Genomic DNA, 15977 nt, shown 5'->3' with positions numbered 1-15977 from the left:
TGTTTTCATGTATCTAGAACTTGTGTATGCGATTTTTGGCACGAATCAGTGCTGGAAATCAGAAATTCTGATGTCGTTTCAGACTATCAGAAACTGGCGACCGATCAGGGTGCCCCTGGATCGGTCGGTAGACCGATCCAGATGGAACGCAGCAGACTCATCAGTCTCCCTAGATCGGTCACCGACCGATCAGTAAGGCATCCTGGATCGGTCGACAGACCGATCCAGGTGCGACAGAATCGATAGAAGAAGAGACACACTGGATCGGTTCGCCGACCGATCCAGAGACCTCTACCGCGTCAGTATCAATCTGGATCGATCAGCAGCTAGCTGGGAAGTTAGTTCTGAGTTCCTAGCTCAGATGGGAGGTCAAGTATCCTCCTTAGCACATGTACACCAACCGGAAAGGGTCTTGAATCCTTCTTTATAACAGCATGGTGTATCAGTTGTCAGATTAACCGAGTCAGTTAGTGAAATTTTATTTTACCCAGTTTTCCGCACAGTGGCTTCAGTAGTTAATGTAGCGATCCGGCTCACAGATTAGTACCCAGGAGTTGGGTCGTTACAGAGATATTGAGCTCATTTGATTGAGTGAGTCTACTCGGAGTTTAAGATTTAGATTGGTCAGAGGATGACACGGTCTATGTCTCACATTGATCAATCTAGATGTCTAGGATAGAAGGACACTTGTCACATATTGTGAGGAGTCACAATTAGTAGTCACAAGGTGATGTTGGATCTCAACATTTCTTGTAACTTGGGTAGCAATGATGTATTGCTAGATGCCGCTCATTGCTTATGTTTTTAAAGGAGTTTATAACATTGCCAACGTTACAAGAACCTATTGGGTCACACACAAAGAACATGTGCATGGAGATTATGTTCATATGATGAACCAATAGGATTAGATTCATATGATGAATCAAAGATTGGATTCAAATTAGACTTATTGAGTTAGACTCAATTAGATTCAATTGTTGAATGAGTCTAATTTAAATTTGATTCATGAGTCAATTTATATTAATGAATTGAGATTCATTAAATTAAAATTGACTTGAATCAAAGCTTGGATTTAACTCAACAAGGAAGAGCATTGGTCATGTTTGACTTGACCAAATAGAGGTTGACACATCAAGTTTTGACTTGATGAATTGCCACATCATGAGGATGACTCATCCTACATGGCATGCTACATCATCCCCTTATATAATGGTGTGCCACCTCATGGAGGTTACACACCATTAATCCTCTTAATGTGGCCGGCCACATTAATGTGGTGGTTACACATGTGGTGGCCGGCCACACTAAGTGATGAGAGGTTTTCATTTGGGGTAATTGAATGGTGTTCAATGCTTCTTCTTCCTTGGGTGCTTCTCCCTCTCTCTAGCCTGCTGATGGTCATGGCTTCATGGTGGAGAAGAAGTGAGAGTTGATTCCAAGCAACTAGGTGGTGTGAAGGTCACAAAAGGAGAGTACCTAGAGGAGTGTGTGAGTTCCTTTTCCCTTCTCTCCTTTCTCACCTTTTAGATCCAATCCGAGAGCCCTAGAAAGTGCTAGCACACTTGTGGGTTCTCCTCTCCATCTTTGAGTGGTAGAAGACCACTCCTTGTTCGTGTGGATACCGCTAGAGGACCGTTCGCTTGACGGTCTCGAGATCCGGCTACCTTTGGACGTTGCGGGATTGCGAAGGGCACGCATCAAGGGTAAATGTTTTTCCCTCGTAGATCTAAGAGTCGATCGTGTTTTAAACTCGTACTCATATTTTTCGAAAGTTTTACCTTGCACGAGATCCGTGGCTTGGGTGATTCGGGGTTTCCGCGACGCGAAAAGCGGTTTTCGCGGCCCGAAAAACCCAACAATCAGTATAGGCTCTAAGGCCTAATGACCTAGAGTGACCATCATGCTTCCTCTGTGCCAAAGCCTTGGTCAAGGGATCTGCGATGTTAGCCTCTGTAGGTACTCAGCAAATCTTCACATCTCCTCTATCGATAATCTCTCGAATGAGATGGAAGCGCCGTAGTATGTGCTTGGTCCGCTGGTGTGAGCGAGGTTCCTTCGCCTGTGCTATAGCTCCATTGTTGTCACAATAGAGCTGAACTGGATCAGCGATGCTAGGAACCACCCCAAGTTCGTGATGAACTTCGGATCCAAATCGCCTCCTTTGCTGCCTCCGATGCTGCAATATATTCTGCCTCACATGTCTTCCATCTCACAACACCACCATTTAAGCAAAACACGAACCCCGATTGCGATCGGTAATCATCTCGATCTGGAAGCTGCATCACCGTAACCCTTTACGCTAGCTCATCATTGCCTCCATATATCAAGAAATATTCTTTAGTCCTTCGTAGTACTTAAGAATATTCTTGACCGCTATCCGATGACGCTCACCGACTGGTATCTGCTCGTCATGCTCAAAGCATACGAGACATCGGTCGAGTACATAGCATGGCGTACATGATCGATCCTATGGCTGAGGCATAAGGGATCCGATCCATGCGATCTCTCTCTCTAGAAGAGGGACCTTGAGTCTTCGAATGACTCACGCCATGTGACATCAACTGAATTCATGGCAAACCGAAGGAGTACCTTGTCAATGTATGTACTCGACTTAGGCCAAGCAATCTCTTAGATTTATCTCTATAGATCTGTATCCCTAGAATGCGGATGCCTCACTAAGTCCTTCATTGAGAAGCAACTCCCTAGCCAGGTCTTGACAGATGAAGCATAGGGATGTCCTTCCCAATGAGTAATATGTAATCCACATACAATATCAGGAAGACAACTATATCCCCTACAACCTTCTTGTAGGCACAAGGCTCATCTTCATTCTTGATGAAACCAAACTTTTTGATTGCATCATCGAATCGAAGATTCCAGCTCTGAGAAGCTTGCTTTAGTCCATAAATGGACCTATGCAGCTTGCATACTCTGCAAGTATGTTGTAGATCTACAAAACCCTCAGGTTGTGTCATGTACACATCCTCAAGTAGGTTTCCATTCAGAAACGCGGTTTTGACATCCATCTGCCATATCTCATAGTCATGGTAGGCTGCAATAGCAAGCATGATCCGAATGGACTTAAACATCGCCACTGGAGAAAAGGTTTCATCATAGTCAATACCATGAATCTGCTTGAAACCTTTAGCTACCAAGCGACCCTTATAGATAAGTCCATCCATGTCAGTATTTCTCTTAAAGACCCACTTGCACCCAATGGGTTTTACCCCTTCAGGTGGGATCAACCAAAGTCCATACTTGGTTGGTGTACATGGATTCCATCTCGGATCTCATGGCTTCTAGCCATTTCTCGGAATCTGGTCTCATCACAGCTTCTTGATAGGTGGTAGGCTCATCCTCTATGAGCACAATGTCATCATGGTCAGACACGAGAAAAGAGTATCTCTCAGGCTGACGACGTACCCTATCAGACCTGCGAAGAGGTGTGTCTACTTGAACCGGTTGTTGTTCCTCAACTCCTTGTGGAACAACATCATCCACAACACTTTGTGGTTCCAGTTCAATTTCCATCGAGGCATTAGTGCTATTGTTCGCATCTTGAATTTCTTCAAGATCGAACACGCTCCCACTAGTCTTTCTAGAAACAAAGTCCCTTTCTAGAAAGACCCTAATCTTTGCCACAACTATCTTGTGCTGACTGGGAATGTAGAAGTAATATCCCTTAGTTTCCTTGGGATATCTGATGAAATAGCACTTGATAGATTTGGGTCCTAATTTATCTGAGACTTGACGTCGTACGTAAGCCTCACAGCCCCAAATCCTCATGAAAGACACCTGGGCATCTCTACCAGTCCATATCCTATATGGTGTCTTTATCACGGCCTTGGATGGAACTCGGTTGAGAATGAAAGCTGACGTGTCTAGAGCATAACCCCAGAGGTATGTCGGAAGATCTGTGTGACTCATCATAGACCGTACCATATCTAATAAGGTACGATTCCTCCTTTCGGACACACCATTCCACTGTGGTGTTCCAGGAGGAGTGAGTTGGGATAGAATCCCACACTCAGCTAAATAGTCACGAAACTCATGGCTTAAGTATTCACCACCTCGATCTGATCGAAGTATTTTAATACTCTTGCCAAGTTGGTGTATTTCATTCTTAAATTCTTTGAACTTTTCAAAGGATTCGGACTTATGTGTCATCAAGTACACATAACCAGATCTACTGAAGTCATCATACGTGATAACCACCTCTAGCAATGACATTGAAAGGGCCACATACATCACTATTTATGAGTCCTAACAGCGTCGCTCTCTCACCGTGCCCACTAAAGGGAGTCTTGGTCATCTTGCCTCGTAGGCATGACTCGCATATCTCATATGATTCTAAATCAAATGAGTCCAGCAAACCATCCTTATGGAGCTGGGATAAGCGCTTGTCATTTATATGACCTAAGCGACAGTGCCAGAGATAGGTGTGGTTCATATCGTTCGATTTGAACCTCTTAGTACTAACGTTATAGATAGAGCTCTCAAGGTCTAGAATATAGAGTCCGTTTATCAGAGGTGCACTACAATAGAACATATCGTTTAAATAGACAGAACAACATTTGTTCTTTATTATAAACGAGAATCCTTTCTTGTCCAAACATGAAACTGATATAATGTTCTTAGTCAATGCAGGCACATAACAACAATCGTCTAACTCTAGTATAAGCCCAGAAGGCAAAGATAGAAAATAAGTCCCTACAGCAACAGCAGCAACCCGTGCTCCATTGCCTACTCGTAGGTCTATCTCGCCCTTTGTCAAAGCTCTGCTATTTCTCAGTGCTTGTACATTAGTACAAATATGCGAAGCACATCCGGTATTTAATACCCACGATGAAGAAATAGAGAGGTTGACTTCTATAACATTTATACCTGAAGTAGAAATCTTATTTCTCTTCTTGTTAAGATCTTCCAGGTGTCCTGTGAAGTTCCTCTTCCAGTGCCCTGCTTGTCCTTGATATAGTTGATGAAAATGTGCAATCATATTGTAAGCACCCATCAACTCATGTTGCTTCTGAAGCTCAGAGTTCATGGTTGCGAGCATTAGACAGGACACATCTAATGCGTCATCTTGATGCTTCTTGTAAGCATCCCGGTCAGCTCGCGTGGCAGTGGCAGGAGGAGCCTCCGGAATGGGCTGCTCCGGAACGTACAGTTTACGTTCCTGAGTGAGAACTATTCTCAAGTTCCTGTACCAGTCCAGGAAATTTGCTCCGTTGAGCTTGTCCTTCTTAAGGACATATCGCAGAGAGAAAGTGTTCGTATTCGACGTCATGGATATTCTACAACAGAAATAAATGCAGAAATAAATATCATATTCTTTTAAAATCATTTAATTAGACTTTTAATTAAATGATGCTCCCACTGAATTCTATAATTCTTGTGGGACAAGATCCACATCATACTAACCCTTGAGTTAGCTTTGGCTAATACGCCCAAGGCTTAGTATGATCGGTAGGTAACGATTACCAATTACATCTCTATGCAACTCTTGTTTATAGAATAAAATCCGCATTTATATTAAAACTCGAGTTAGCTTTGGCTAATACGCCCGAGAGTTAATATAGATGTGATTTTGACCTATCTTTTCCAACCGTTGGAATAATGCTATAGTTGACTCGATCCAACCGAGTAACTAGGAATACTCAATCTAATTGAGTTTGTATTCACTCATGCGTTGATAGGCGGGACCAAGATTGTCCCTCCGTACCCTACCAAGATAATATGTATTGCTCTGCTTTGGCAGATTCAACAATACATGTGATCGAGGTAGTGATAGGTATCACGGCACGGTTAGGCATTTAGAGTTGGTTCGATCTAGATCTAATCTAATCGAGAAGGATGCATCTTGTGCACGACTTAGATCTAATCTAATCGCAAGGGTGCATCATGTGCACGACTTAGATCTAATCTAATCGTTAAGGCACTAATTAATTAATTAACTATTAAACATGCATCAGATACATAACAATTAATTAATTAATCTATTTGTGATTGTTAGTTAGAGCCCTAGAGTCAATCATTTGATGATTGTATGGACTCATTGTATCATATTCTTGTATATTAATAAAGGCATTTGTTTGGTTAGTATACTTATTTGTATTAGTGCCAAATTGACTAAGTATAATAGCGTCCTTGAGTAGAAGGTTCATACCTATATCAATCGATTAGTTGAATCGATAGTGAGATGATATAGGGAACACTACTCTAAATCATTCCTAGTCGAGTATTAACATTCAGGGACAATGTTAATGCAATAAGACTAGCATGTAGGTCAGCTCGATGACTTGATCTCACAAGTCATGGATATAGAGATATCATGCTGACACATGGGTATACATTGGAGAATGTATACTGAATGACCCGCCATGAGAAAGTATCATGGATCGTTATATGAGTGTCATATACTTTCTCATGTGGCTATTAGTATGACTATTAGTCCTTAGACCTGAAGTCACCATGGATCCCTACATAAGGAGTTATGTACTTTGGTTTCGTCAAACGTCACCCGTAACTGGGTGGACTATAAAGGCGATTACTGGGTATATAACGAATTATGTAGAGGGATGTGAGTGATGTAGATGGGATCTATCCCTCCCATATGACGGGAGCGACATCGGTATTCTTGATAGAGTGAGACCACTAAGTGCATGACCATGCCCAAATGAGTCAACATGAGATGTTGAGCTCATTTGATCGAGTGAGTCTACTTGGAGTTCAAGATTTAGATTGATTAGAGGATGACACGGTCTATGCCTCATATTGATCAATCTAGATGTCTAGGATAGAAGGACAATGTCATATATTTTGTGAGGAGTCACAATTGGTAGTCACAAGGTGATGTCGGATCTCGACATTCTTGTAACTTGGGTAGTAATGATGTGTTGCTAGATACCGCTCATTACTTATGCTCCTAAATGGGTTTAGGGCATTGCCAACGTTACAAGAACCTATAGGGTCACACACTAAGGACAATTAGATGGAGATTTGGTTCATATGATGAACCAAGAGGATTAGATTCATTTGATGAATCATATTGGATTAAGAGTAATCCAAATTGGGCTAATTGAGTTGGACTCAAGTTGATTCATGTATTCAATGAGTCTAATTTAGATTATGACTCATTAAATCAACTTAATTTAATGAATTAGATTCATTATATTAAGTTGGCTTGAATCATATGGTTGGATTAGATCAACCATGAGAGAGATTTGATCAAGTTTGACTTGATTTGAGAGGAAGAGAAAAAGTCATGTTTGACTTGACTTTTTGCCACATCACTAGTGAGTTGGCAAGATGTGGACCAATAGGATTGCTCCACATCATCAATGTGTGCCACCTCATGGAGGTTACAAGCCTCCATAGCATTTAATGTGGCCGGCCCACATTAAATGAGGAGGTTACACTTGTTGCCATGTCATTTAGTGAGGTGGCAAGATGTGGACCAATAGTGTTGATCCACATCATCCTAGAATGCCACCTCATGGGGGTTACAACTCTTAATGGTCTCCACATTAATTGGAATTAATGTGGAGGGGTTACACTTCCTTGAGTGGCCGGCCACTTTGGTTTGAATTGTGAATTCATTTTTCCATTCAAGTGTGTATACTCTTCTTCTCCCTTGGGTGCTCTCTCTTCTCCTTCTCCCATTCCTTGGCCAAACACTCCATTGGTGCTAGCACACCTTGTGTTTTGGTCATCTCCTTCTACTTGTGTCCGTGTGGATACATATAGAGGTTGTATACTTTGACAACTAGAGATCCGGCGACATCTTGGACAAGCGGGAACGCGAAGGGCTTCGCTACAAGGGTAATGATCTTAACTTTAGTGTAGATCTAAAGTTTTTACAAACTTGTACAAGAAAAGGTTTTTCGAAAATTTTGTTTATAAATCTTTGGACGAGATCCATGGCTTTGGGTGACTCGGGGGTTTTCGCGGCCCGAAGAACCCAACAGTGGTATCAGAGCCACGTGCAAAGACTTGTATGAGTTCGTTTGTATTTTTATGAAAAATATACCTTCTGTGATTTTCTGTAAAAATTGAGTTTTTAGAGTTTTTATGAGTAATTTTTCCGTAGAAGCGAAGCACAAGTGTCTCGGCACTTGTAGGCTTCGGCTACCGGAAAGTTTTCTTTTAAACGGCTTCGTTTTGCCCCAAATCCGTTTGGGACAGCGGGGTCGGGTGCCATTAGATCGCAAAGGAGCAACTCACGATGGTTAGATCATGGGTAGGGGCATTGCCCCTAACCCCGCAAGGGAATTTGTTTCGCGATTGCACCCGAAATCGCTAAAAACGAACCCGCCGGGAAGATTTTTCCGAAACGGCAATGTCTCGACCCATATCGTTTTGGGACAGCGGGTTGGATCGCAAAGGAACCCTCACGATGGTTAGATCGCGGGTAGGGGCGCTGCCCCTGGGCCCCGCAAGGGGATCCGTTCCGCGATTGCGCCCGAAACCGCTAAACGGGACCGCTGGGAAATTTTACTCATAAAAATGTAAAAAATTATTTTAAAATTACAGAAAAATTATGAAAAATATATAATTTTGAATTATATATTAATTTGTGATAGTCATGGCCCAAAATACCCAATTAGATTGGATTTGTGTTGTAATTCATAATACGGCCTGCGTGCCGTCATATGATTGTGTGTGCTGTATTTTTATTTTTTCCACGGCCTGCGCGTCGTGCCTTTCTCTTATTCTGGTTGTAAATTAGATTTAATTAGACTCGAATGTAACTCGAGTTTCAAATTGTAATGTACAAATTGGAGCGGTGGAGGGTCCACACGAGACGGAGTTCCGAGGCGGACACGAGCAACACAAGGTGGTCAAAGGGAGGAGCTTGGAGAAGCTGTTGACCCTAGGTTGACCATTCGATCTTCTCATTGGCTTGAGAAGATCGTAGTAGGGCCATGACTAAATCACAAATAGATTAATTAACACAGGTGTTCTTTCTGGGTCACATCATCTCCAAGGATGATGTCATGGTAGACCCCAGTAAAATAGAGGTTGTGAGTAACTGGAAAAGACCTAAGAACGCCCATGAAATCAGAAGTTTTCTGGGATTAGCAGGCTATTACAGAAAATTTGTAGGGGATTTCTCCAGGATAGCCTCCCCAATGATAGCTCTCACCAAGAAGAACAGGAAATTTCAGTGGACAGAGGACTGTGAGAACAGCTTCATAGAGCTAAAAAGAAAATTGACCAGTGCTCCCATTCTGACTTTTGCCAGAAAACACAGACAACTTCGATATTTACAGTGATGCCTCTAAATTGGGACTAGGAGCTGTACTGATGCAAAATGGCAAGGTGATCGCCTATACCTCTAGACAACTCAAGGATTATGAGAGGAACTACCCTACTCATGACCTCGAACTTGCAGCAGTTGTGTTCGCCCTCAAAATTTGGAGACATTACTTATATGGAGCTCAGTGTAGAGTGTATACAGATCATCAGAGTCTAAAGTACTTCTTCACCTAGAAGGATTTGAATATGCGACAGCGCAGATGGCTCGAGCTGGTCAAGGACTATGATATAGACATCCTCTACCACCCAGGAAAGCTAATAAGGTGGCAGATGCCCTTAGCAGGAAGTCTAGTGCTACCTTATTATCCCTAGCAGCCATGTCACTTCCCCTACAAAAGGAGATCACAGATTTTGGTCTCGAACTTATAGTGGGACAGCTCTCTACTATGACATTAGCGTCTACCCTGCTTGGTGACATACAGACAGCTCAGGATCAGGACCCTGAAATTCAGAAAATCAAGCAAGGGTTAGCAGAATCAAAAAGTGGAGAGTTCAGAGTATCAAATAGCGGGGTACTGTATTTTGGTGACAGACTATGCGTTCCGAATCAGGAGGAACTACGGAGGAAGATTCTAGATGAGGCTCACAAGACTCCTTATGCGATGCATCCTTGTTTCACCAAGATGTACCAAGACCTAAAGAAACGTTTTTGGTGGCCTGGGATGAAAAGGAACGTCGCTAAGTATGTCAGCACATGTCTGACCTGTCAGAGGGTCAAGGCAGAACATCAGAGATCAGGAGGAGTTCTACAGTCCATTCAGATCCCAGAATGGAAGTGGGAGGATATTTCCATGGATTTCATAGTGGGATTACCCAGAACCACGAGTTGTTTCGATGCTATCTGGGTAATAGTCGACAGATTGACTAAATCAGCCCACTTCTTAGCTATCAGGATATCCTGCTCCATGGAGCAGCTAGCCCAGATTGTATCTCAAGGAGATTGTCAGACTACATGGAGTCCCACGGACCATTATTTTAGACAGAGATAGTAGGTTCACGTCACACTTCTGGGAGTGTGTACAGACAGTATTGGGCACCAGGTTAAAGTTTAGCACAACCTTCCATCCTCAGACAGATGGTCAGACGGAGCGAGTAAATCAGGTACTCGAAGATATGTTCCGAGCATGTGCCCTAAACTTCAAGGGAAGTTGGTGCAAATATCTGAGTTTAGCAAAATTTACATACAATAATAGCTATTAGGCCACTATCGGTATGGCACCTTACGAGGCTCTCTATGGGCGGAGGTGTAGATCTCCAATCTGCTGATATGAAAGTGGTGAACCGAAAGAACTAGAACTTCAGACAGATCTAGTGGCAGATACCACAGCAGCTATACAGCAGATCCGGCTGATACACGGCGCAGACCCTTAGAGTTTTCAGTTGGGGATACAGTGTTCCTCAGAGTAGCTCCCATGAAGGGAGTCATGCGTTTTGGGAAGAAGGGCAAACTAAGTCCCAGATATGTGGGACCATACCTGATCACCAGAAGAGTTGGCAAGGTAGCATATGAGCTAGAGCTACCCCAGGAGATATCAGCTATCCATAATGTATTCCATGTCTCAATGCTGAAGAAGCATATCCCAGATGCCACCCAAGTGATTGAGCCCCAATCGGTACAAGTCCGCAAAGATCTCAGCTATGACAGTCAACCTATTCAGATAATAGACCGAGCAGTTAAGAAATTGCGGAATAAGGAGGTACCATTAGTAAAAGTTATATGGCAAAATCACACTACAGAAGAGGCAACTTGGGAGACAGAAGCCAGTATGAGACAGAAGTACCCAGAATTATTCTAAGTTCGAAGATAAACTTTTTATAAGGTATGGGAGATTGTAACGCCCGAAAATTCTCAAAATAATTTTAGAAGTATTCTATTATTTTTCCGGAATTTTAGGATATTTTTACGGAATATTTGGAATAGTAGAAGTAGCAAAAACAAATAAAGCCGTAAAACATCTTAAGCGGGAATTGAACCCGAGACCTATGAACCCTACGACTTATAGAGGGCTTAGGTAACCATGTGGCCCCAGCAGGGGTGTGCTGAAAGAAGAGAGGAACAATTATATTTATGATGGAGTTGGGGTGAAATATATCACTTAATATAAATAGAAGACTTAAATGGGGATTGAGTTTTTCATCGTTGATTTCTCTCCCTCAAACCCTCACCCGGCGCCTCCTTCTCTTCCGCACCCTCACGGCATGCCAAAGCCAAGACGACTTAGGGCTCCATCCCTAGGGCCCTAAGAACACCTTCCGGCGATAACTCCGATACGAGGACGCTCCCCTCAGCGAGAGGAACGCGTGGACGCAAGAAGATCGTCGAAAGGATCGTTTTCTTCGGAAACCTAGCAATCGGATTGTAAGAAAAACTAGCACAGGATGTGAGTAACCCCACACCTGCAGTATAAGTGGCTAATTGGATGTTTTTATCCTCTTAGATCGTTGATATGTGCTTAGTGTAGCCATATGTAGAATTAGAGCACACCAGGTGCTCGATAAAATGCCTAGCACAGTTATAAGCTATAGTAGGCATTTTAATAGTTGGTTAAATGCTGTAGATGCATTTAAATAGCATACATAGCCTTGCTTCAGTTATATGGGACTACGGTCCAATGGGTGGGCTCCCATAGTCGCCTCTAGGTTCAGATAACCTAGCTCTAGGTTCAGATAACCTAGTAAAAGCAAGTCAAGATAAATCAGTTATGAAAATTAGTATTTTACTTTTCAGTGGAACTGTACTGGACTTCAGTTGTCCTTGGGTTGGACTCCCATAGTCGTCCCTAGGTTTAGATAACCTAGTACACTCTACTAAATTCGGGATTTGTAATCCCGGGTCTATTTAGGGATGCGCGCATAGCAAGTACAGTTGTCGGGCCCAACAGCAGCATGTTTATTATTTTTACCTATGTATGAAAATAGTTTTCAAACTTCACAAACTAGGTATGTGAGTACAGCTTAGCTCCAATATAGTTTGCTTAATGTTATAACCAATAGCTTAGCTCATGTATCGTTTAGTTAGCTTGTTGATACAATGATTAGTTTTGTTCAGTATTTGTTTAGCATGACTTCAGTTGTTGATATGACATGTTTTAGCATTCTCAGCATGATCTTTAGCATGTATTTCAAATAGCATCTTTTGAAAGCATGATTTTCTTCGAATGCATGTTTTGTGAGGTTGATGGTTTCTTACTAAGCTCTCAAGCTTACAGATGCATTTTTCCTTATACTGCAGATAGAGGCAAAGGAAAGATGGACTAGCGGAGGCTGGAGGTCAATGCGATCAAGATGTGTGTGAGCAGGAACTTGGAATAAAGACCCTTGGGGAGTAGCCCACTTAAAGACTTTGTATTTCTGTTTTTATATACTTTCTTCACCTTAGGATGTTAAGTATCATGATTTGTGATTCTATGAGTTATACCATGCGTAGACTGTTAGTTGTCTTGCTGATAGATGGTAGAATATGTATAAAGTCATGTCTAGTAGTATTGTTTCATAGTTTAGTGATCTATGAAGGTTCTGAGTGAGTTTGGGTCTGATTTCGGCAGAAATCAGAAACACAATCGATTAGCCGATCGATTGGGAAGCAATCTGTCGCGAACAGAAAGCTCATGAATCGATCAGCTGATCGATCGACCATGGATCGATCAACCGATCGATTGAGAAATTCGCTCCCGCAAACAGAGAGCTTCTGAATCGATTACTAGATCGATTGGTCAAGCTGGATCGATCAGTCGATCGATCCATAAATTCTTCTGTGCACAGTAGCATGCTGAATCGATCACTGGATCGATTGATTAGCCTGGATCGATCAATCGGTCGATCCAGATGGGAGTTTCATGCACAGTAGCACACTGAATCTATCAGTGGATCGATCAGATAACCCCAATCGATCAGCCGATCGATTGGAGTGCCTGATTTCTGCTGGAAGGGTCTAAGTTCAGTGTTTTGATCAAATAAAGAGTCAAATTCCCTTCTTTAGCATATGTCCATAAATGAAAAGTCCTTGAACCTAATCTTACAGACTGTAGTAGTCATTAGCAGAGTAAGATTTTAATCAGCACAGTTTTCCGCACTTATAGTTAGCACAGCATAATGTGACGGTCCGGCCTCGCAGCCTAGTCTAGTAGGAGGCAGGTCGTTACATGATGAGTACATGATAAAAGAGACGATCATGCATAGAATATATACGTAAAAAGAAAGTGAATGTGCGTTAAAACATGCATAGACGATCATAATATTTACTCACATCAGTGATATTGTGAACTGTGAAGGAGTGTCAGCGGATGTAGTTCGATTAATGGCATTTCCTTTTAGTATCAAGGATAAAGTAAGGACTTGGTTATATTCTCTCCGTCCTCAAAGCATCACAAGTTGGGAACAATTGGAGATGTAATTTCTGAATCACTTTTTTCCTCCAAGTAGAACATTTTACATGAGGAATTACATCACAAATTTTTCTCAGGCATATGGAGAACCATTATTTGAAGCATGGGACAGATTCAAGAGTCTACAAAGACAATGCTGTTAACGTTTCGCAAGTATCGGATAATTCGTCAGTAATAAAGAAAGATATCGTATCCATAACTGGTTATAACCACTAAAGATATCTCAATACGAATTAGTTAAACAACTAATCAATTGATTTATAAAACTAAGTGTAACTATGAAAAGTAAAGCATAGAAGTAAAAACATAGAAACAGGAATAAGGGATATGATAAAAGGATGTTCTAGGAGTTTTGGTTTCTTTGTAATATTCTTCAATGTAAATGATCTACCAAATCTTATTCCTCAATTGTTCATCATTTGTAGAAGATTGTCGATTCTCTCTTGCAATAGACAACCGTCCTAGGACTAAAATCTATATCTAATGTGATCAATTAGGAATGATTCCTATGATGTCCTTACACGGGCTTGCCTGTCACGTGAGTCCCTCGGATAATCAACATAGAAATTCATTACTTCTCAACCATATCAAGATATAAAATATTAGTGAATACAATTTATCCTATCCCCTTGAATGACCTTATTTCACCTTCAAGATTATCCCTCAATCGTCCTTACACGGGCTTGTCTGTCACATACATCTCTCGGATAATCGAATAAGGAATTACCTCTACAAGATCCACAAGATACTCAAACATTCAATCAAGTATGGTAATTAAGTCCAATTACAACAATCCACACAAGATCAAATAGATACAAACAAGACAAAATCATAGAAATAGGAAATTGGCAAATCTACAAGAGTTTACATCAAATCATATTGTTAATACAGTCTGACCTGGCTGTTGTTTTGATGTTGACACTGATTTAAGTTTGTATAAGATATTAATTAAACTCAGACTAATTAATTATCAAGGTTGATCATGTGGAGAGCAAAAGTCCAAGTATGGATACTTGGCACGCGAAGTCGGAGAGGGCTCGGTAGCTCGTTCTCCGGACTAGGTCAGAGAGGGCTCGGTAGCTCGTTCTCTGGACCGAACGAAGTCGGAGAGGGCTCGGCAGCTCGTTCTCCGGACTAGGTCAGAGAGGGCTCAGTAGCTCGTTCTCTGGACCGGACGAAGTTGGAGAGGGCTCGGCAGCTCGTTCTCCAGACTAGGTCAGAGAGGGCTCGGTAGCTCGTTCTCTGACCCGGACGTGGAAGTCGGAGAGGGCTCGGTAGCTTGTTCTCCAGACTAGGTCAGAGAGGGCTCGGTAGCTCGTTCTCTATACCAGGAAGACGTTAGGGTTTAGGGCTGGGAAGCTCTAAAACCAACAGAGGCATTGGATCGGTCTGTTGACCGATCCAGTGAAACTTTGGCTGTCTGGATCAGTCTGTCGACCGATCCGATGATACATTAGTTATCTGATCGGTCTGGTGACCGATCAGTAACCACACAATAGCTCTCTATGAGTTATCTGATCGGTCTCGTGACCGATCAGTAACCACATAGTAGCTCTCTGTGGGTTATCTGATCGGTCTGGTGACCGATCAGTAAGAAGCGATGCGATTCAGAACAATAGGGAAAACCATAGGGGGATCGGTCTGTGGACCGATCCACCTATAGGCTGATCGGTCCACAGACCGATCAGAATCATCCCAGACCGATCAGGATGTGTCCTGATCGGTCCAAAGGACTATGGATCGGTCTGTTGACCGATCCACAACGATGTCGTTTGTCTTTCTGCTGTTTCTCTACGATTTCTGATTCATCTGATCTAACCATCTGCTGTAAGCTTTTTGAGTTACAGGTGTCGTGCCAATGCTTAAATTCAAATTAAGCTCCATCATAAGAATAAGACCAAGTGCTCTTTCTGTTGTGTTTCGCTGCAAATGGTGCAATTGGAGCATCAACGTTAACTGGCTGCGATCAGTTGGCAACAGCTTAACTCTTGCTTATTGGTTCGAGCTCAGAGACACCAGTGAAGACCATGGATGGTATTGGTGTGAGTTTAGAGAACCAGATGAGGAGGAAGAGTGATTGGCGACGCCTGAGTTGGTCGCAGTGATTCGATACAGGTGACAGTGATTCGGCTCTGGCTGAAGACAGTGAGAAAGCAGAGGAATAAGAAGAAGGAAGAAGAGAGGTTTGAAGCAAGATTGAAAAAACTCTCTGTCGATCAAGCAAGAGTGCTGTGGTTTTGAGCTCTTAGCTGAGGAACTTCTTCTGTCTTTGCG

This window comes from Zingiber officinale, chromosome 7B (assembly GCF_018446385.1).
Source record: "Zingiber officinale cultivar Zhangliang chromosome 7B, Zo_v1.1, whole genome shotgun sequence".
Classification (NCBI taxonomy): domain Eukaryota; kingdom Viridiplantae; phylum Streptophyta; class Magnoliopsida; order Zingiberales; family Zingiberaceae; genus Zingiber; species Zingiber officinale.
The sequence above is the reverse complement of the archived record's forward strand: the minus strand, read 5'-3'. Positions refer to the sequence as shown.